This window comes from Myotis lucifugus, unplaced genomic scaffold, assembly GCF_000147115.1.
Source record: "Myotis lucifugus unplaced genomic scaffold, Myoluc2.0 scaffold_19, whole genome shotgun sequence".
Classification (NCBI taxonomy): Eukaryota; Metazoa; Chordata; class Mammalia; order Chiroptera; family Vespertilionidae; genus Myotis; species Myotis lucifugus.
The window spans coordinates 12,097,154-12,118,047 of NW_005871067.1; the positions used below are offsets into that span (position 1 = coordinate 12,097,154).

The 20,894-nt window shown below is 44.4% G+C and overlaps 1 protein-coding gene across 2 annotated transcripts in view; it reads left to right on the forward strand.

Annotated features, from left to right (window-relative positions):
- The window catches only part of CCDC115 (coiled-coil domain containing 115), a 23,524-nt gene extending 20,605 nt beyond the window's left edge, over positions 1–2,919 (forward strand). Inside the window, exon 6 of one of the 2 annotated variants that reach the window (XR_002828437.1) lies at positions 2,778–2,919. The gene's annotated coding sequence lies outside the window, so the exon portion shown is untranslated. Of the gene's footprint in view, positions 1–2,774 lie in introns of both variants that reach the window. The other variant, XR_002828441.1, reaches the window with a different exon arrangement.
- The last annotated feature ends 17,975 nt before the right edge of the window (positions 2,920–20,894 follow it).

A 20,894-nucleotide genomic window follows, 5' to 3' on the forward strand; every position in this document is an offset into this window, starting at 1 on the left:
GCTGCACATTAGAATCACCTTGGAATCTTTTTAAAATCCGGATTTGGGCCTCATTCTCCGGAAATTCTGTTTCTTTGTTGTGGGGTGGGGCCACAACATTAGTAACAAAGAAACAGAATTTCCGGAGGATGAGGCCCAGAAACCAGGATTTTAAAAAGATTCCCAGGTGATTCTAATGTGCAGCCAAGGTTGAGAACCACTGCCCTAAGAGAAAGGTCCCACCCTACAATTGTTCTTTGCTATGTACCTGGTGCATTCCGCCCTGGTGACCTTCTGCACCTGGTCTATTGTCCTTACTCTGATCATGTCTTACTGTCTACCACAATTTCAAGACCAACCTTTGATGAGAGTAGGTGTTTTAGAGGACACTTCTTCACTCCTTCACTCCGGAGTGTGGAGGAAAGGGGCTGCATGCTGACCTGACGAGCTCAGGAGAGGCCTGCATAGCAGTTTTGCAAACTCAGAGACCTAAGGTAACCACAAAGGATGGTCTGAAATTAAACTTTGACTAGAAGCAGTTATGGTGGGCGGTTACGTCCTAAGCGGATATCTTCACTGATAAGGTCAACCTTTGCCGTAACTGAGCCTATCTGTCTTTTTGCATCTAGGATAACATATCCTTGGGATGTCTGGGTAACTTGTGACTTCCCTTTTTATGGAGCCCCTGGGGCACAACCAGGTGTGCTGGGTCACGGGACAGATACCACAAATTCCTTCATCATCATGTTAATGTGTCCATCATTTTACTTTTTATCCTATCACAGAGGTTTCCCCGCTTCGCTTAATCCCACCTCCTTAAATCTGTCACCAATGAATTTCATGTATAAATATGGATGTGACCCTGCCATTCTCCGGAGCACTATCTCAATTCGTTGAGGTTCTGCTTCCCGGCATATGTCGACAGGAGGGATGCACATAAGCCTGAGCACAGAGAGGGGCAACTCCCTCAGAAGCAGACCAGCCAAAAAGCAGCAGAGGTGGATATTCTGGGTAGCTGGGGGAGGTGGTACTAGTTTATAGTGTCAGAGTTGGGGCCTACACTGTGTGGTGAGGAAGACATCCTGGAAACCCTCAAGTTGCCCTACCCAGGTGGTTAACACTCATGAATACACCTTGAAGAGACACAAAAGAGCAGGGAGTTTGTAACACTAGTTCACTTTAGGACTATTTTGTTCTCTGTATTACCAGGGCTTAGAGGAGCTGAATGAATAAGTAAATGATGCCCTATCTTGGTTGCTAAGTTGGTTGGAGCATTATCCCATACACCAAAAGGTTGCAAGTTCACTTCCCAGTCAGGGCACATACTTAGGTTGCCAGTTCAATCCCTGATTGGGGCACATATGGGAAGCAACCAACTGATGTTTTTCTCTCACATTGTTGTTTCTCTCTCTCTCTCTCTCTCTCTCTCTCTCTCTCTCTCTCTCTCTCCTCTCTCTCTCTTTCTCCCTTTGTCTCTCTCTGGTAAGGATTTAAAACAAAAAGAGTAAGTAAGGATATACCCTGACAAATGGAGGCCCCAGACATTAAGTTGACAAATGGAGGCCCCAGACATTAAGTTGGTATTTTCTGAAGCATCAGCCAAGAGAAAAATTATAACTCAAAGTTCCAGGGCCATCACAGAGGGGATAATAAAGATCTGGGATCTAGAAGACTCAGAGGTGGATCATCAAGGGGAATTCCTTGTGGTGTAGGAGCTAATCAATACCCCAAGTTAGAGAACCAGTTGATACTCACTACTAAGGACAACTCCTTGAGCAACTGAAATATCCAGGTGGATCATCTCACCTGGACAACTGATGATTTATAAAGAATCAAGACATTGAAGGTATGTCACCATGTTGCTGTGGACATAAGATCATGATCCAACATTAAAGAATAAAGCAGTGACAGTGTCAAGACACACCTTGGATGTTGTTCTACCCTCATAATGCACCCACAAGGCCGGGACCCAAATGGGCCTTCATCTGACTAATGATAATGTATAGGTCTCATAGCTATATGGTAGGTGTGAGCAACAATATATCATAACTGCATGATATATGCAAACAATAGGCCATAACTGAGAGAGACCATTTTCATGTCATGGCATCACTGTCTTGTTTAAATAGATACTGCTGCCCCAACTTTTGTGGTCCTTACCAATGACCATGGGTTAGCATGTGGGAAACCACAACTATTACTCTGATGGAAGAACTCAGGTCACCATTCTTTTTTAAAAAATACATTTTTATTTATTTCAAAGAGGAAGGGAGAGAGAGAGAGAGAGAGAGAGAGAGAGAGAGAGAGAGAGAGAGAAATCAATGATGAGAGAGAATCATCAATAGGCTGCCTCCTGAATGCCCCACAGTGGGGATAGAGCCAGCAACCCAGGCATGTACCTGACCAGGAATTGAACCCGGGACTCTTCAGTCTGCAGGGGGACACTCTATCCACTGAGCCACACTGACCAGGGCTCATGTCACCATTCTTGATGTGTAGGACTGGCCCTCCCTTAGGACACAACCTGGACTTTCTCCATATCATACCATCTATAGGAGGCAGCAGAAGTAAATAAAAGATGGAATAAACTTCCAGAGAAGCAAATATACACAACCACCCCCACTCTAAGTCAGAGGACATGCTGTCTACCAAAGCAAGAAGAGTATATAGGAGCTATCAATAGGAAAAGAGGAGTATCCTCAATTCAACCTTTCCTTAATGCAGCTCAACATGGAGGGGTAGACATGGGGTAGATGTGGACATTATTCCATTGAGTACTTCTGTTTTCATTTCAGCAGCAGTGACTATGGGATCTATGAAGCTGGGGCCCAGCATCCTGTCTGAAGGAATGTGGACTCTGGACAGACCATAGTATCCCATTACCTCAAAGTTTCCTTTCCCCAGAACTCTTTCCATTTGCAACAGCATAGATGGACATGGAGAGCATTATGCTAAGTGAAATAAGCCAGTTGGAGAAAGATAAATATCACATAATCTCACTCATTTGTGGAATATAATGAACAACATAAACTGATGAACAAAAATAGAGCCAAAGGAAAAAAATATTTTAGAATATCATAGAAGTAATCCTGTTATTTGCAGATTTTAAATATTTCCTACAACTTTTGTGATATTATACTATGTTAGTACAGTTTTGGTAATATTATTATATTTAAAATATTTTTTTGAAATATTAATATTTATTGCATGTAATCTAATATAATAATAGAGGAATATGCAAATTAGCCAGTATGCTATAATGTCATGACCAATCTATAAGCTGCAAAGAGCTACAGGAGGGCAGGGCAGTGGGCAGAGAGCTACAGGAGGGCAGGGCAGCAAGCTACCAGCTGTGGGAGCTACTCATACACAGATTCGTGTGCAGGGCTACTAGTATTATTATATTTTAAATAATTTTTCTTGAAATATTAATGTTTATTGCATGTAAATGGCTAATTATTTTGTATATAAACTCTGGTAATAGATTTATTTTGTATATTGTAAAAAAAATGATTAAAAAAAAGAGAGACGGGAAAAAAAAGTTTCCTTTCCCCTAGAATGGTTTGGGCAAATCTTGAACTCCAGCCCCACAAGGGATGATAGTGGGAGGAGACATATGAAGACCATAGGAAATAAGTGGGAGTATTTTTTCACAACCAGCCCCCAAAACATGACTTATGGAAATGGAACTTCTGAAAGCTCTGTGGCAGGCACTGCTTTACTGCCCTTTTTCAATAGGACTAGAATTATTAGCTGGGCGTATAGATGATCTGAATAGACCACATTTCCCAGCCTCTCTTGTAGCTTGAAACTTTCCTGTCATGGGGATGTGAGTAGAAGTTAGGTGTGCACCTTCTTGGTCATACCCTCAAATGGAAATGGCTCTCCCTCCCCACTACTTTCTCCCCTTTCCACTGGTGGAAATGCCATACCCAGACACAGAGGAGGATCTCCCCACAGGGATGGTGGAATAAAAAGATAGAAGAAGCCTGGCCTGCTGATGGCTTTATAAAACAGAGCCTCCATATCAATTTGAACTTTTACATGCAAAAGAAATACAATGTTTAAGTCAACATTCTTCTGGATGTCTTTTGTCCTCAGCCAAACCAATATCCAACTAATAAGTGACTCTAAAAAAGGGGAACTAAGTGGAGTCTGGTAATTTCAGAGAATTGAGAGAACGTAGGATAGGTGGCTGAGAAAGATCAAGGACGATGTGAGTTGAAATCTAATGGTAAAATTGCTGCAAGGCAATTGGATCAGCCACCACCATCAAATATTGCCCCAGAGAACCAAATGCCAGGGAGGGAGGAGAAGGACCTCCCTGGGTGTCTGGTCCCATACTACTCCTGGTGATAATCTTGCTACAATAGTGTCCTGAAATAGGCATTAACCCCCCACAGGTAGTGGGGGAGCCATAGGGTGTGACTTGGTGAGCCCCATTCTATGAGGGTTGACTAGGGATACTCAAAGAACTATGTGGAAACAGACAACATTATGCTAAGGCACACTTCAAGGAAACTATCAGGCAAACATAAGCCAGGTCCTTACCTGGTAAACAGAGGCTCTTGAGAGAAACACACCTACACATTCCAACCTTCTGGAGTGCTAAGGGTGAACTATACCAGCTTAGGAATGGCTTGGCCACCACAACCTTGACTGACAGGTAGATCCACTAGAGATTTGTATAAAAGAGAAGGTTCTGAGTTCCTGGTATCTGTTAACCTAACAACAGTATAAAAAGCAGTATATCTATGCCTATGGGTACCTCTGGTCTGGAAGATTTCTCACTCTATGTACATAGCTGGGAATAATGAATCTCAGGTATCCTATCTAATAAGAGTAATATGCAAATTAACAGTCATTCCCTCACTCTGTCACTCCCTCACTACGTCACAAAGATGGCGGCGGCCACGGAGCTGGAGTGAACAGGGAGCTTGGATTGCCCTGGTGATGGAGGAAGCCAAGCTTCCCGCCTGCCCTGGCCAGGCCTGAACTCTGCTCAAGGCTATAAAGTTTCAATTATAGAAGATAAATAAATCCCAGATACCTGCTTCCAGCCCAGGGTGTGGCCAGCCTGAAAATGGCCCTCAGCCCCTCACCCAGGCTGGCCAGGCACCCCAGCGGGACCCCCCCCCAAGGGGGTGTGGCCAGCCTGAAAACAGCCATCAGCCCCTCACCCAAACTGGCCAAGCACCCCAGTGGGACACCCCCCCAACCTGAAGGGGCTGTGGCCAGCCTCAAAATGGCCCTCAGCCCCTCACCCAGGCTGGCCACACCCCCATGGGGTGAGGGTCCCCACTGGGGGGTTTGACCAGCCTGCAAACAGCCCTCAGCCCCTCACCCAGGCTGGCCAGGCACCCCAGCTGGACACCCCCCCCCGAAGGGCTGTGGCCAGCATGAAAATGGCCCTCAGCCCCTCACCCAGGCTGCCACACCCAGTAGACCCCTACCCTGATCAGGACACCCTTTAGGGCAAACCCGCTGGCTCCCACCTGTGCACCAGGCCTCTATCCTATATAATAAAAGGGTACTATGCAAACTGACCCTAACAGCAGAATGACTGGGAATGACTGGTCACTATGACACACACTGACCACCAGGGGGCAGACGCTCAATGCAGGAGCTACCCCCTGGTGGTCAGTGTGCTCCCACAGAGGGAGCTCTGCTCAGCCACAAGCCAGGCTGATGGCTGCCAGCACAGCGGTGGTGGCGGGAGCCTCTCCCGCCTCCCCAGCAGGGCTAAGGATGTCTGACTGCAGCTTAGGTCTGCTCCCCGCTGGCAAGTGGACATCCCCCGAGGGCTCCCGGGCTGCCAGAGGGATGTCTGACTGCCAACTTAGGCTCGACCCCCCCGGGGAACGGGCCTAAGCCAGCAGGTGGACATCCCCCGAGAGGTCCCAGACTGCGAGAGGGCACAGGCCAGGCTGAGGGACCCCCGCCCCTCCCCCCCCAGTGCACAAATTTTTGTGCATCGGGCCTCTAGTACCTCCATAAGGAACAAGGATTCATCGGGTAGCCAGGTCTAATTGCATTGACTATAACCCTGATCTCACATATCCCTTGTCCAGATCTTGTTTGCTAGTTCCATACTAAAAAAAGAAGTCAGGAAGGGAGGGAGGGAGGGAGAAAGGAAAGAAGGAAGGAAAGAAGGAAGGAAGGAAGGAAGGAAGGAAGGAAGGAAGGAAGGAAGGAAGGAAGGAAGGAAGAAACCTCAGCTGGGACTTGGCATTCAGGTGTTATGCTATGTGCTGCACAATGTCAGGAAGCACCGTTCACATAGATTCCAGTACTGATGGCATTTCCTGGAACTGTGCATTGTTTATGTACTGACCTCAGGTGAATCCAAGTAATCAGGACCAGAGTCCAGAACCCTATCAGTAGAGATGGCCTGCCTGGCTCAATGTTGATGAGGGTCCACGCGACCAACCTTGAACTCAGGCTGTGTAGAGAAGGAAGAGAGGCCACTGTGGGCTGTGAGACTAGGAGAAATAAAGAAGGGTTCCAGGGACTGAAGACCCCTAGGAGGACCAAGAATAGGGACTGAGGGTGTGGGGGAACAGGAAAAACCTTGCTATCTTCCTCAAAACTGATATTTAGACTTAAGTCTCATGTACAAAAAACCCCTGCTGTGTAACGTTGGGTACATTACTTAATCTCTGCAGACTTGTTTGCTCTTCTATAAAATACCCAACTCACAGGGTGATTGTGAGGATTAAACAAGGTAACCTGAGCAAAGCCCATGCTGGGGCCTGGCATGGGGTTGATGCTCAGCAAACACTGGTTTCCTCTCATTCCCTCATCAGGTCTTCAGATTTCCTGAGATTGTCTGCAAAACTGTTCTGAACAAACAAAGAACCACAGTGTTAGAGGCTAGAAGAGATGAGCAGTGGGGCAGAGAACAAGACACAGGTATATGGAAGGGAGAGGAAAGGCGTGCTGGATGCCCACTTGCTTTCCTATGATTTTTAAGACCTCACAAATTAAGTCTGTCTTGTGGGAGCTCCACTTCCCCAGCACCCACTTTTTCCAAGGGATTTAACTTTGATCCACACCACTCCACTGGGGCTGCACTTAAATGCTCAGTCCTACTATCTTTCTGAGTCTAGTGCCCCATGCAGGGTTAGGCTCATTGAGCTCAAAAATCTTTGTGAAATTAAAATGTCTGTCTTCTCTTGTGGTCATCACTGTAACCAGGTGATCAAACTTAGCTCTGATAATAGTGGGATAGATTGTGGTAGCATAGTTAACCCTGTGACCTCTAAGCAACATAGAACTGTACACTTTATTTATTTATTTTAAGGTTATTTTTATTTACAAGTTTTGAAAAATATACATTTTTTACATGGGTTACTTGTGCAAAATTAAATTTAGAAGAATGATAAATGCACACAAGGTGACAATGGAACTTTTAGACAAAACACTTATAAGCCTTGTCCCACACTGCTACTTAAAAGGTACTATTTAAAAGTATAAATATCCAAAGAAAGATTGCAAACTTTTACTTTAAGGTTCTTATATTGAAAGGAAAGAAGAAACTAAAGCATCCAGCATTAATTCAGGATTTCTGTGGAAAATAGTTTGCCACCGATATGCTCCTTTCATTCGGTTAAAACTCTATAAAATGAGGGGAGATTTTAAATTGGTTCATTTAAGGTAGCACTGCTCCTTTTAAAAGATTAAAGGATCACCTACCTTCCCCACCTTAAAAATATGTTTCCATTCCACAGCTCTTTAAAAAGTAAAACCCAGACAACTTCCAGTACAGTAGTCCTAAGTAGCCATCAAAAGAGATACAACCATCTGAAGCTTAACTACCTAGTACCCATCAGCAACAACAAAACGTACTCCCCGTGCCCCCCCCCCCACCGAAAATTTTCAATATGGTGTTGGTTGAATCCATGGATATGGTACCTGTGGATATAGAAGGCTGACTTCTGAAACTTAGCATGGGTGAATATCTTGCAAGGAGAGGATGTGTCAGTTACTACAATGATTGTACTCCTTTGGCTGAGTCCTTTAACTTTCTCCTTCCTACTAAAAAAACCACCTTGTAATGCACATTGTTAGATCTTAGAAACATAGCATTTTTAACTTTCATCTCTTTTAAAATGGATGTTTATATGGATTTTTTCCCCTATTTTCTATAGGCCATATTCCAAATGTTCACTTTTAAGTCCAACACAAGTGTCTCAGCTAAGATGAAACACTTGAATCATTTTGTTAAAAATAACATCCTGGGGGGAAAAAGATGGCAACTGGCAGGATGGCAGTGAGAAAGAGAGTGTGAGAGAGTGAGGGAATGAAAGGGAAGTGTGTGGACATGTGGTGTGTGTGTGTGATTGTGTGTGTGTGTGTGTGTGTGTGTGTGTGTGTGTGAAAGTGAGGAACAAATAGATCCTACAGGACTTTCGAGGGCTGGAGAACTGGGCTGTCTTGGATGGCAAGACCCCACTGCTGCTGCAGGCACTCCCTGGTGGCCGGCACTGGTACAAAAGCCATGCCATCTTGAAGGGCAGAGCTGCTGTGACTGGGAGCCCAGCCTCACCACCAGCCAGACTGACCTCAGGCGCAAACCAGGACCCTACAGCCTCTCTGGACAGACCTATTACCACAGCTGCAGACCCTCAGACACAGAGACACCAGCCATCCCAGCCACAGGCTCCAGTGAATCCTGGAACACGTTCCTCTCCTGCTGACCCGCTGCAGTGGAATATGTCCTGCACATCCCATGGCGCATGAGTGGGCCTCCTGCCAACAGGAGGTGTGCAGCAGCTGTGCCACCAACTCCACCTGGGCCCCAAGTGCCCATGACTCTGATACTTGAAGCACACAAATGGGACTGCGGCAACCCGCCCCCAAGTGCACCCATGAATCTGCCTCTTGGTGCACACACAGGGCTGCTGCTGCCAACTCACAGCATCCGCACTGCCTGCCTCCGAGCACCCGTGATTCTGCCTCTTGGCATCTGTGCACGGGGCTGCTGCTGAAGCATGGTGGCCACAACATTCGCCACCAAGCACACCCATGACTCTGCCTCTAGGCGTAGGTGCATGAGGTTGCTGTTAACATGCTGCAGCCTCATCACATGGCCCCGAGTACCCGTGAGTCTGCCTCTCAGGCACATGTGGGGTTCCTGCTGACCCACCATGGCCAGGTATCTCAGTGCCTGAGCTCTCCCATGATTCTCAGGGTGTGTGACGCCCCCACCAAGCCCACCGCCACAGCTCAGGCACCCGCAAATTGGCGCTTGGACACTTCAGTGATAGCAAAATGGGGAGACAATGAAACAATGACCAAAGGAAAGAAAAGGAGGAATCGCCCCCCCTGCCAAAGAACTAAATGAAATGGAGGCATGTAATATGTCAGAAAAACAATTCAGAGTAATAGTCATACAGTTCATAAACTGGATGGATGAGAAAATCAACAACCTATGTAAGAATCAGAAATAAATCAAAGTGATATAGCTACAATAAAAAAATACGATGGAAGGTTTCAACAGTAGACTGGAAGAAGCAGAGGACCGACTTAGTGAGTGAGAAGATAAGGAAGAGAAACAAGCCCAATCTAAAGAGCAATAGGGAAAAAAATGTTAGAAAACAGGAGGAGAGCCTAAGGGAGATTTGGGACAACATGTAATGAAGTAACATACATATAATAGGGGTTCCAGAAGGACAAGAAGAGTAGCAAGGACTAGAGAACCTATTTGAAAAAATAATGACAAAAAACTTCCCTGATATGAGAAAGAAAAGTCACACAAGCACAGAGAGTTCCAAACAAGACAAACCCCAAAAGACCCACATCAAGTCATGTTGTAATTACATTGGCAAATGTTAACAACAAAGAGAGAATCTTAAGGTCTGCAAGGGAGAGACAGAGAGTTACCTACAAAGGATCTCCCATTAGATTATCAAATGATTTCTAAATAGAAATCATCAAGTCAGAAGGAGATGGAATGAAGTATAAAAAGTGATGCATAGCAAGGGACTGAATCCAAGAATACTCTATCCACCAAAGCTATGAATCAACATTGCAGGTGAAATCAGGAGCTTCACAGACAAAAAAAAAAATGCCAAGGGAGTTTATCACTACCAAGCCAGCAATGCAAGAAATGCTAAAGGTACTGTTGTAAAAAGAAGAAATAGAAAGGGAAGAAGAAACACAGGCATAAAGAATAAAAATGGCGCCCTAACCGGTTTGGATCAATGGATAGAGCATCGGCCTGCGGACTCAAGGGTCCCAGGTTCGATTCCGGTCAAGGGCATGTACCTTGGTTGCGGGCACATACCCAGTCGGGAGTGTGCAGGAGGCAGCTGATAGATGTTTCTCTCTCATTGATGTTTCTAACTCTCTATCCCTCTCCCTTCCTTCTGTCATTATCGATTATGTCTGTATATATATATATACATATATATATATATATATATATATAATTTTAAAAAAGAATAAAAATGGCTTCAAACAAGTAATTATCAATAATAACATTAAATGTAAATGGACTGAATGCTCTCATAAAAAAACATAGAGTAGCTAAATGAATAAGAAAACATGACCCATATATATTCTGTCTAAGAGAAACCCACCTCAGAACAAGGGACTCACACAGACTGAAAGTGAAGGGATGGAAAAATATTTTTCAGACAAATGTAAATGAAAAAAAAGCAGGGGTAGCAACACATATACCTGACAAAATAGACCTCAAAGTGAAGGCCATAACAAAATACAAGGAAGGCCACTTCATAATTCTGAAGGGATCAATACAAAAAGAGGATATAACTCTGGTAAACATATATGCACCCAATGCAGGAACACCCAAATACATAAAAAAACTTCTGGAAGATATCAGGGGAGAGAGTGAAAGCAATACAATCATAGTAGGGGACTTTAATACCCCATTGACATCACTGGATAAATCCTTTAGACAAAATATCAGAAAAGAAACAGCAATCCTAAACGATTCACTAGGTCAGAAGGACTTAATCAACAACTTCAGAACATTCCACCACAAAGCTACAGAATATACATTCTTCTCAAGTGCACATGGGACATTTTCAAAGATAGACCACATATTGGGACACAGGCAAAGTATCTCCAAATTTAAGAAGATTGAAATTATATCAAGCATCTTCTCAGATCACAATGGCAGAATATTAGAAATAAACTACAATAAAAACAACAACAAATACTCAAACATTTGGAGGCTAAGTAGCATGTTATTAAACAATGATTTCATTGCCAAAAGAGATCAAAGAAGAAATAAAAAATTTAACAAAGGAAGCAAGAGCATACAATGGAATCAAGACAGTCTCTTCAATAAATGGTGCTGGGAAAATTGGTCAGATATGAGAAAAAAAATAATGAAACTAGACCACCAACTTACACCATACACAAAAATAAACTCAAAATGGATAAAGGGCTTAAACATAAGACGGGAAACCATAAAAATCTTAGAGGAATCCACAGGCAGCAAAATCTCAGACATATGCTGAAGCAATATCTTCACTGATACAGCTCCTAGGGCAGTGATGGCGAACCTTTTGAGCTCAGCGTGTCAGCATTTTGAAAAACCCTAATTTAACTCTGGTGCCGTGCCACATATAGAAATTTTTTGATATTTGCAACCATAGTAAAACAAAGATTTATATATTTTTAAAAATATATTTTATTGATATTTTACAGAGAGGAAGGGAGAGGAATAGAGAGTTAGAAACATCGATGAGAGAGAAACATCGATCAGCTGCCTCCTGCACACCCCCTACTGGGGATGTGCCCGCAACCAAGGTACATGCCCTTGACTGGAATCGAACCTGGGACCCTTCAGTTCGCAGCCCGTCGCTCTACCCACTGAGCAAAACCAGTTAGGGCAAGATTTATATTTTTGATATGTATTTTATATATTTAAATGCCATTTAATAAATAAAAATCAACCAAAAAAATGAGTTTGCGTGTCACCTCTGACACGATTGTCATAGGTTTGCCATCACTGTCCTAGGGCAATGAAAACTAAAGAGAAAATAAACAAATGGGACTACATCAAAATAAAAAGCTTCTGTACAGCAAAAGAAACCATCAACAAAACAACAAGAAAGCCCACTGCATGGGAGAACATATTTGCCAATGTTATCACCGATAAGGGTTTAATCTCCAACACTTACAGGGAACTCACACAACTTAACCAAAGGAAAATAAACAATCTAATCAAAAAATGGGCAACAGGCCCAAATAGATACCTTTTGAAAGAGGACATAAGGAAGACCAAGAAACAAATGAAAACATGCTCAAAGTCACTAATCATCTGATAGATGCAAATCAGAACAACAATGTGGTACCATCTCACACCTATCAGAATGGCTATCATCAACAAATCAACAAACGACAAGTGCTGGCAAGGATGTGGAGAAAAAAGGAACCCTTGTGCACTGCTGGTGGGAATGAAGATTGGTGCAGCCACTGTGGAAAACAGTATGGAGTTCCTCAAAAAATTGAAAATGGAACCTCCATTTGACCCAGTGATCCCACTTCTAGGACTATATCCCTAGAAACATCAATCGGAAACGATATATGCACCCCTATGTTCATAGCAGCACAATTCACCATAGCTAAGATTTGGAAACAGCCTAAGTGCCCATCAGAAGATGAGTGTTCTACAAAACTGTGGTACATCTACACAATGGAATACTACACTGCAGTAAAAAAGAAGGAATTCTTACCATTTGCAACAGCATGGATAGAACTGGAGAGCATTATGCTAAGTGAAATAAGCCAGTCGGAGAAAGATAAATATCACATGATCTCACTCATTTATGGAATATAATAAAAACATAAACCGATGAACAAAAGCAGATCCAGAGAAGCATCAATCAGACCGTCAAACCTCAGAGGGAAGGTAGGGGAGGGTGGGAGTAAAGGAGAGAGATCAACCAAAGAACTTGTATACATACATATAAGCCTATCCAATGGACACAGACATTAGGGGGGTGAGGGCATGAGTGCGGGGTGTGGGTTGGGGGGACAATGGGGAGATAAGGACACATATGTAATACCTTAATCAATAAAGAAAAAAAATTAAGAAGAATCCATAGGCAGCAAAATATCAGACATATTTTGTAGCAATATCTTTATTGATACAGCTCCTAGGGCAATGGAAACTAAGGAGAAAATAAACAAATCAGACTACATCAAAATAAAAAGCTTCTGCACAGCAAAAGAAACCATCAACAAAACAACAGGAAAGCCCACTGCTCGGGAGAACATATTTGCTAATGTTATCCTATATAAGAAAAAGCTAATATGCAAATAGACCGAAAGGCAGAACAACTGAACAACTGAACAACCAGTCGCTATGATGTGCACTGACCACCAGGGGGCAGACGTGGAACATGGTGGGTGTTGGCAGCAGGTGGCAGAGCGTGGCATTGGCCACAGCGGGATGGTGGAGCAGGTTAGCAGGAGTGCCAGACCAAGGCGGGGCACCAGTAACTGTCATTGGGGCTAGCCTCCAGTGGTTACTGAAAATTCTTTGCTTCGCACACTACAGTTTCGCCAGGCACCTTCACCTGCTGTCTGCACCAGCCCCACTCACACTAGCTGCCAGCACTGGAGCCACAGCTCACATCCACCTCCGGTGCCTGGCGCCAGTCCTTATCACTTGGCGCCATCAGTGGGTGCAAGCGGCGCTGCTGGCCCTGATAGCCCCTGAGGGCTTCTGAACCTCCTCCTGCTCCTGAGGGTCGAGCAGGACCTGAGCCCTCAGCACCTTGCAGTAGCTGCGGTGGTGGCGGGAGCGCAGCTGCCAACAGACAGAGGACTGGGGGCAATGATGGGAGGGGCCGAGTGGGGGTGCAGAGGATGGGCTGAGACCCGCCCCTGTGCCCACCACAGCCTTGCAAGGCTCCCAGTTCCTTTCAAGGTGCATAAATTCATGCACTGGGCCCCTAGTATCCTATAAGGGCCTAATCTCCAAAATTTATAGGGAACTCATACATCTTAACAAAAAAAGATAAACAATCCAATATAAAAAATGTGCAGGATCCAATATGGCTGCCGACAAGACGGCAAGCTGCAAGATAGTGTGTGAGTGAAGGAACGAAAAGAGTGTGTGTAGATGTGCAGGGAGTGTCTGTATTTGTGAGTGAGGGGCAGTTATATTCCAAGGAATTGTTGGGGACTGCTGGACTAGGTTCCCCTGGCCGGGTAGCCTCTACTGCTGCTGAAATCTCTCCCAGAGCAGCCGGCTCTGCCGTGGAAACTGTGCCATCTTGAAGGGGAGTGTGGCGGTAATCTGAAGCCCAGCCTTACCTTCAACCAGGGACCTCAGATACCTCCTGGGACCCTACAACCACAACCCCCAGGGATGAGCTGCCTCAGCTGTGAACCCAGGAACACCAAGACTCCAGCCTCTCTGACCGTGGGTGCCTAGAAAGTCTGTCCAGAAGGAGACAAAGTGGTGCGAATATGTGGACCAGCCCTGCGCCTTCTCACAGAGCAGAGAGAAGGAACAGCTGAATCAAATAATATCCACCCAGAATTGGCAAATTAAGTAGAGGTTAGTTATCGCCTAGGGAAATGTGAGATCTGGGATCCAGGCTGGAGGGAGAAATGCGTGCAAAATGCCAAAGACTCAATCAAAAAACTACTAGACCTAATAAATGAATTTGGCAATGTAGCAGGATACAAAATTAACACCAAGAAATCTATGGCCTTTTTATACACCAATAATGAGCTCACAGAAAGAGAAATGAAAAAAACAAAAACAATCCCATTTACCATTGGAACAAAAAAATTAGGATACCTAGGAATAAACTTAACCAAGGACGTAAAAGACCTGTACTTGGAAAACTTCAGGACATTGAAAAAAGAGACAGAGGAAAACATAAACAAATGAAAGAACATACCATGTTCATGGATTGGTAGAATCAACATCATTAAAATGTCCATACTACCCAAAGCAATCTACAGATTCAATACAATCCCCATTAAAATACCAACAGCATATTTCAAAGATCTAGAACAAACTCTCCAAAAATTAATCTGGAATAACAAAAGACCCTGAATAGCCACAGCAATCCTGAGAAAGAAGAACAAAGTTGGAAGGATCACAATACCAGGTATCAAGCTATATTACCAAGCCATGGTTCTCAAAACTGCCTGCTACTGCCACAAGAACAGACATATAGACCAATGGAACAGAACAGAGAACCCAGAAATCGACCCAAGCCATTATTCTCAATTAATATTTTATAAAGGAGGCAAGAGCAAACAATGGAGTCAAATCAGTCTCCTTAATAAATTGTGCTGGGAAATTTGGACAGATACATGCAAAAAAAATGAAACTAGATCACCAACTTACACCATACACCAAAACAAACTCAAAATGGCTAACAGACTTGAATGTAAAACGGGAAACCATAAAAATCCTACAAGGCTCCATAAGCAGCAAAGTAGCAGACATATGTCGCAGTAATATCTTTACAGACACAGCTCCTAGGGCAAGAGAGACTAAGGAGAAAATAAACAAATGGGACTACATCAAAATAAAAAGCTTCTGAACAGCAAAAGAAACCATCAACAAAACAACAAGAAAGCCCACTCCATGGGAGAACATATTTGCCAATGATATTTCTGATAAGGGCTTAATCTCCAAAAATTTACAGAGAACTCATACAACTTAACAAAAGCAAGATAAACAATCCAATCAACAAATGTTCAAAGGATGCAAATAGACACTTTTTGAAAGAGGACATACAGAAGACCGAAAGACATATGAAAACATGCTCAAAGTCACTACTCATCTGAGAGACGCAAATCAAAACAACAATGAGATACCATCTCACACCTGTAAGAATTGCTATCATCAACAAATCAACAAATGACAAGTGCTGGCGAGGCTGTGGAGAAAAAGAAACCCTCCTGCACTGGCGGTGGGAATGTAGACTGGTGCATCCACTCTGGAAGACAGTATGGAGTTTCCTCAAAAAGTTAAAAATGGAACTCCCATTTGACCCAGTAATCCCACTCCTAGGACTATATACACCAAGAAACCAGAAACACCAATCAGAAAGGATATATGCATCCCTATGTTCATAGCAGCACAATTTACAATAGCTAAGATTTGGAAATATCCTAAGTGCCCATCAGAAGATGAGTGGTTTACAAAACGGTGGTACATCTACACAATGGAATACGATGCTGCTATAAAAAAGAAGGAACTTTTAACATTTGTAACAACATGGATGGAACTGGAGAACATTATGTTAAGCAAAATAAGCCATTTGGAGAAAGATAAATATCACATGATCTCACTCATATGTGGAATATAATGATCAACATAATTTGATGAAGAAGAATAGATGCTCCTACCAGTGGGTTAGCTTGCTGCTGGGTTCTGGCTGTTCGGAACTGGGCCAGATAGGCCGGACACACCCTGGAGCCCTCCCACAGTCCCTCCCCGGCCCTGTTCCTGCACCAGTGGGGTCCCTTGGCCTGGCCTGTGCCCTCTGGCACTCCAAGACCCCTGGGGGATGTCAGAGAGCGGGTTTTGGCCTGATCACTACAGGCCAGGCTGAGGGACCCCACTGGTGCATCAATCCGTGCACCAGGCCTCTGGTAAAATAATAAAAGTAGGAATAACTTGACCGTATAGATCTTCTGATATGATGTTTTGTGAAATATACAGCATCACCTGGGAGGTATTACTGCCCAAAATGTTTAACTTGAATAAAATCAAGCCTCTTGACCTTACTTCAGTTTACAGGAAGTACAGGGAATAGAAAAAATAATGCTAAGAGCCTGGATGGATGGCTCAGTGCTTGAACATCGACCCATGAATCAGGAAGTCAGGGTTTGATTCCCACATGCCTGGTTTTGGGCTTGATGATGAGTAGGGGGCATGCAGGAGGCAGTCAATTAATGATTCTCTCTCATCATTGTTGCTTCTCTCCCTCTCCCTCTCTCTGAAATTTTATTTATATATATGATGCTAAGATACACTTAAAGGAAATTGTGAGACAAACCAAAAAAGTAGAATACTCAATGTCATTTAAAAAAAAAGAAAGGGCCGAAACCGGTTTGGCTCGGTGGATGGAGCGTCGGCCTGCGGACTGATGGGTCCCGGGTTCAGTTCCGGTCGGGGCATGTACCTGGGTTGCGGGCACATCCCCAATGGGAGATGTGCAGGAGGCAGCTGATTGATGTTTCTCTCTCATCGATGTTTCTAACTATCTCTCTCCCTTCCTCTCTGTAAAAAATCAATAAAATATATTTAATAAAAAAAAGAAAGGGAATTATTCTAGAGTTAGAGACATAACAATCCCATGCAATATGTGAAACTTGAATGAACTTTGATTTAAGAAAGCAACGATAAAAACATTTAGGTGTACAATTGGGGAAATTTGAATATGCATTGAATACGAGGGGTTATTGTCCATTTTCTAGGTGCAATGAAGGCACTATGTTATGTAGTAAGCTGTCCTTACTCTTAGGAGATAATTGTGGAAATATTTTTGAGGCAAATGTCATGATGTCTACAACTTTCAAATGTTTCTGAAACATACAAACACACACACACACACACACACACACAAACACACACACACACACACACACACAGATAGGGAAAGCAAACATGACCAAGTGTTAATTATTGAATTGAAGTGGTGGGTATGTAGGTTTTGTTGTACTATCTTTTCAACTTTTCTTCATGTTTGAAATATTTAATAGGAAGATGAAATGAATAAGTTCTTTCATTTTTTTTCCTTTCCATGTTCACTGCCACCACCCTAAACAGCACATTACTCTCTGAGAGATATAACCAGGTACTCACCCTTCTCTAGGGCACTTTGCCTCATCTCTCCAAACAATGAGTTCTCCAAGCCTATATTAAGTGCCCACAGCAGCCTATGCCACACTGCTTATTGTCTACTTACTGTCTGTCTTTCCTACATGTCAGTGAGCTTCGAGAGGGCAGGGACCATATCCCATCATCTGTGTATCCCCCAGCACAAAGCCTGACACAGTGCAAGTGATCCATAATGAAAGATTGTATGGGTGGATGGACAGATAAACAGAAAAGTGGACAAAGTACTGAACTGGTCTGCTAGCATCTAGGCCCCACTGCTCCAATCCAGCTCACCACTGGGCAAGTCTGTTGAGGCAGAGTTATCCTAGTACCATCCCCCTACTCAGCACACCTCAGTGGCTTCTCATAGCCCAGCCTCACTCTCCCACTATAACTCCTGTATGACCCAGTCACCTTTTTTTCAAGAAAACAAAAAAATTCTTTATTCCATTTAAAAAAAATGTTTTCATTGATTTGAGAAAGAGAGAAAGGGAGAGGGAGAGAGACAAACATCGATGAAAGAGAACCAACATTGATTGGCTGCCTCCTGCACAACCCCAGCTGGGGATCAAGCCGGCAACCTGGGCATGTGCCCTGACCAGAAATCCAGCCCGTGACCTCTTGATGCCTGGGTAGAAACTCAACCACCGAGCCACACTGGCCAGGCTGACCCAGTCACATTGGATTACTTGCAATAATTGGAAAAACTCTATTCATTTTCCTTCAATGTTTCCTTTGCCCCAAATGCTCTTTTCTCCTGTCCATCCTCTCATTTCTCAGGGCCCTGCTAAAAAGCCATTTCATTAAGAAAACATTTCAGGAATTCCCAAACATGGCGGCTGAGGGGGAGAGTGTGAGAGAGTAAAGGAATGAGAGGGGCATGTGTGGACATGTGTAGTGTGTAAGTGGGTGAGTGAGTGACAGTTAGATGTCACAGGAGTCCTGGGGACTGGCAGATTGGACTCTCCTAGATGGGGAGCCCCTGCTACTACTGCAGGCACTCCCAGGCAGGCATGGCTTTGGAGCCCACACCATCTTGTGGAGGGGAGCAATGGAGGCCAGGTGCACAGCCACACCAATACCCTGACTGACCTTGGACATGACTTCTGGACCTGTGCAAGGAACCACTTATTAGCCATAACCTGCATGGAACCACCATCACGCCCTGGCAGTGAGATGCACAGTTCCTTGTAGTGGGCTTCCAGACGTCTGCCATAAGCGCATACCAGAAAGACCTCCCAGCTGCACTTCAGGACACCTGCTGTAAGTGCAAGCCAGGTGTACCCTACACCCAGCCCCAGGGCAGAGCAGCCACCTTGCATGAGGTCCATTGCAGGTCACAGGACAGAGCTGCCAGCAATGCAAGAAATATTAAAGGGACTGTTGTAAAAAGAAGAAATAGAAAGGGAACAAAGAACACAGGCATAAAGAATAAAAATGGCAACAAGCAAGTACCTATCTATATATATAAAAGGCTAAGCCACCATCCAACCGTCTGACCAGTAGCTATGGTGTGCACTGACCACCAGGCGGCAGACGCTCAATGCAGAAGCTGGTGAGCTGTGGTGACTTGGCAGTGGCGGTTCTCAGGTGACGCAACCCAGAACCAGAGAGGAGGGAGCCCGATTCTGGGATGCATCACCCGAGAACTGCCCTCTCACAATCTGGGGGATGTCAGAGAGCTGGTTTCAGCCCGATCCCCGCAGGCCAGGCCGAGGGACCCCACCTGCTGGAGGGACCCAGCTCACTCCAGGTGCAGCAGGCCAGGAAGAGACCATGGAAGGTTGGCTCCAGGGCATGTCTGGTCCATCTCACCCAGTCCCACTTGCTGGCCACCTTCTAATTAATTTCTTTTCCATGTGCACGAATCCATGCACCAGGGCACTAGTCAATAATAACCTTAAATGTAAATGGATTAAATGCTCCAATAAAAGACATAGGGTGGCTGGATGGATAAGAAAACATGACCCATATATATGCTGTCTTTAAGAAACCCACCTCAGAACAAAGGACTAACACAGACTGAAAGTCAAGGGACAGAAAAAAAATTTTCAGGAAAATGAAAAAAGAGCTGGGGTAGCAATACTTATACCTGACAAAGTAGACCTCAAAGTGAAGGCCATAACAAAAAATATGGAAGGCCACTTCATAATTGTGGAGAGCAGCTACAGCGTTCAGACAGGATCAAGCCTTGGACTGACTTGTGACAAAACCACATACAAGTCCCAGCTTGGAGGGCAAAGCCCTACCAGCACAATTATAGCCAAAAGGCTATGGTTGTAAGCTTGACCTTATAGTCTGACCCTGCAGTCTTAGGTAGGCTGCAGGAGGTGCAGAAAGTGCTGCCAAAACAAAGCTTGATAGATTTCAGAGAATGGTAACAACAGGAAAGAAGCAGATTTGAAAACATCTTGCCCTTGCTTTGTTTTGTGTGATTTGACTATAAAATAAAGCATCAGCTTACAGGCTGGGTACTGTTTCCTCATCCAGGCACAGTGATCCACCTGGCCCCAACTGTATTCTCTTGTCTGTTTTCCTTAATCCTTCACCATCCCTCCTCAGGTTCACCCTGGCCACGCTGGATGCAGTTCATGTGGCACCCAACATGGGTCCTGAGTACGGGGGAATTATAATTGTAAGGTGAAAAGATGCTCCAGTGAAGCACGGGCAGAAAGCGAAAGTAAGGTAGGGAGCACAGTTTAGTAGCAGCTGGATGTAAAACATGGGAAACTCTGGTCAGCAGAATACTTAAAGCTAAGCCAGGGCATTTTGTTAAGGAATGAAAAGCAAAAAATGGAAGTTGTAAGGCCACAGGGAGTGGAAACAAGCAGCCTGGACTATATCCTAGATACAGGAGAGGAAAGCATTGGGCAAATGAATGCCACTCTAAGACTGATGTTGATGATAACCCATTGCCCCCTAGGCAGGGAAACTTCAAGCGGGGCCAGCCCCAGTCCCACCAAACAGTAGGGGCCTTATTCTTGACCCCATTGCAGCCTTTCCAGTTGGCTCAGTCCCAAAGCCAACAATCTGAGCAGCCTGATCCTCAGAATCTGGAGGGAGCAGCTCAGCTGATTTG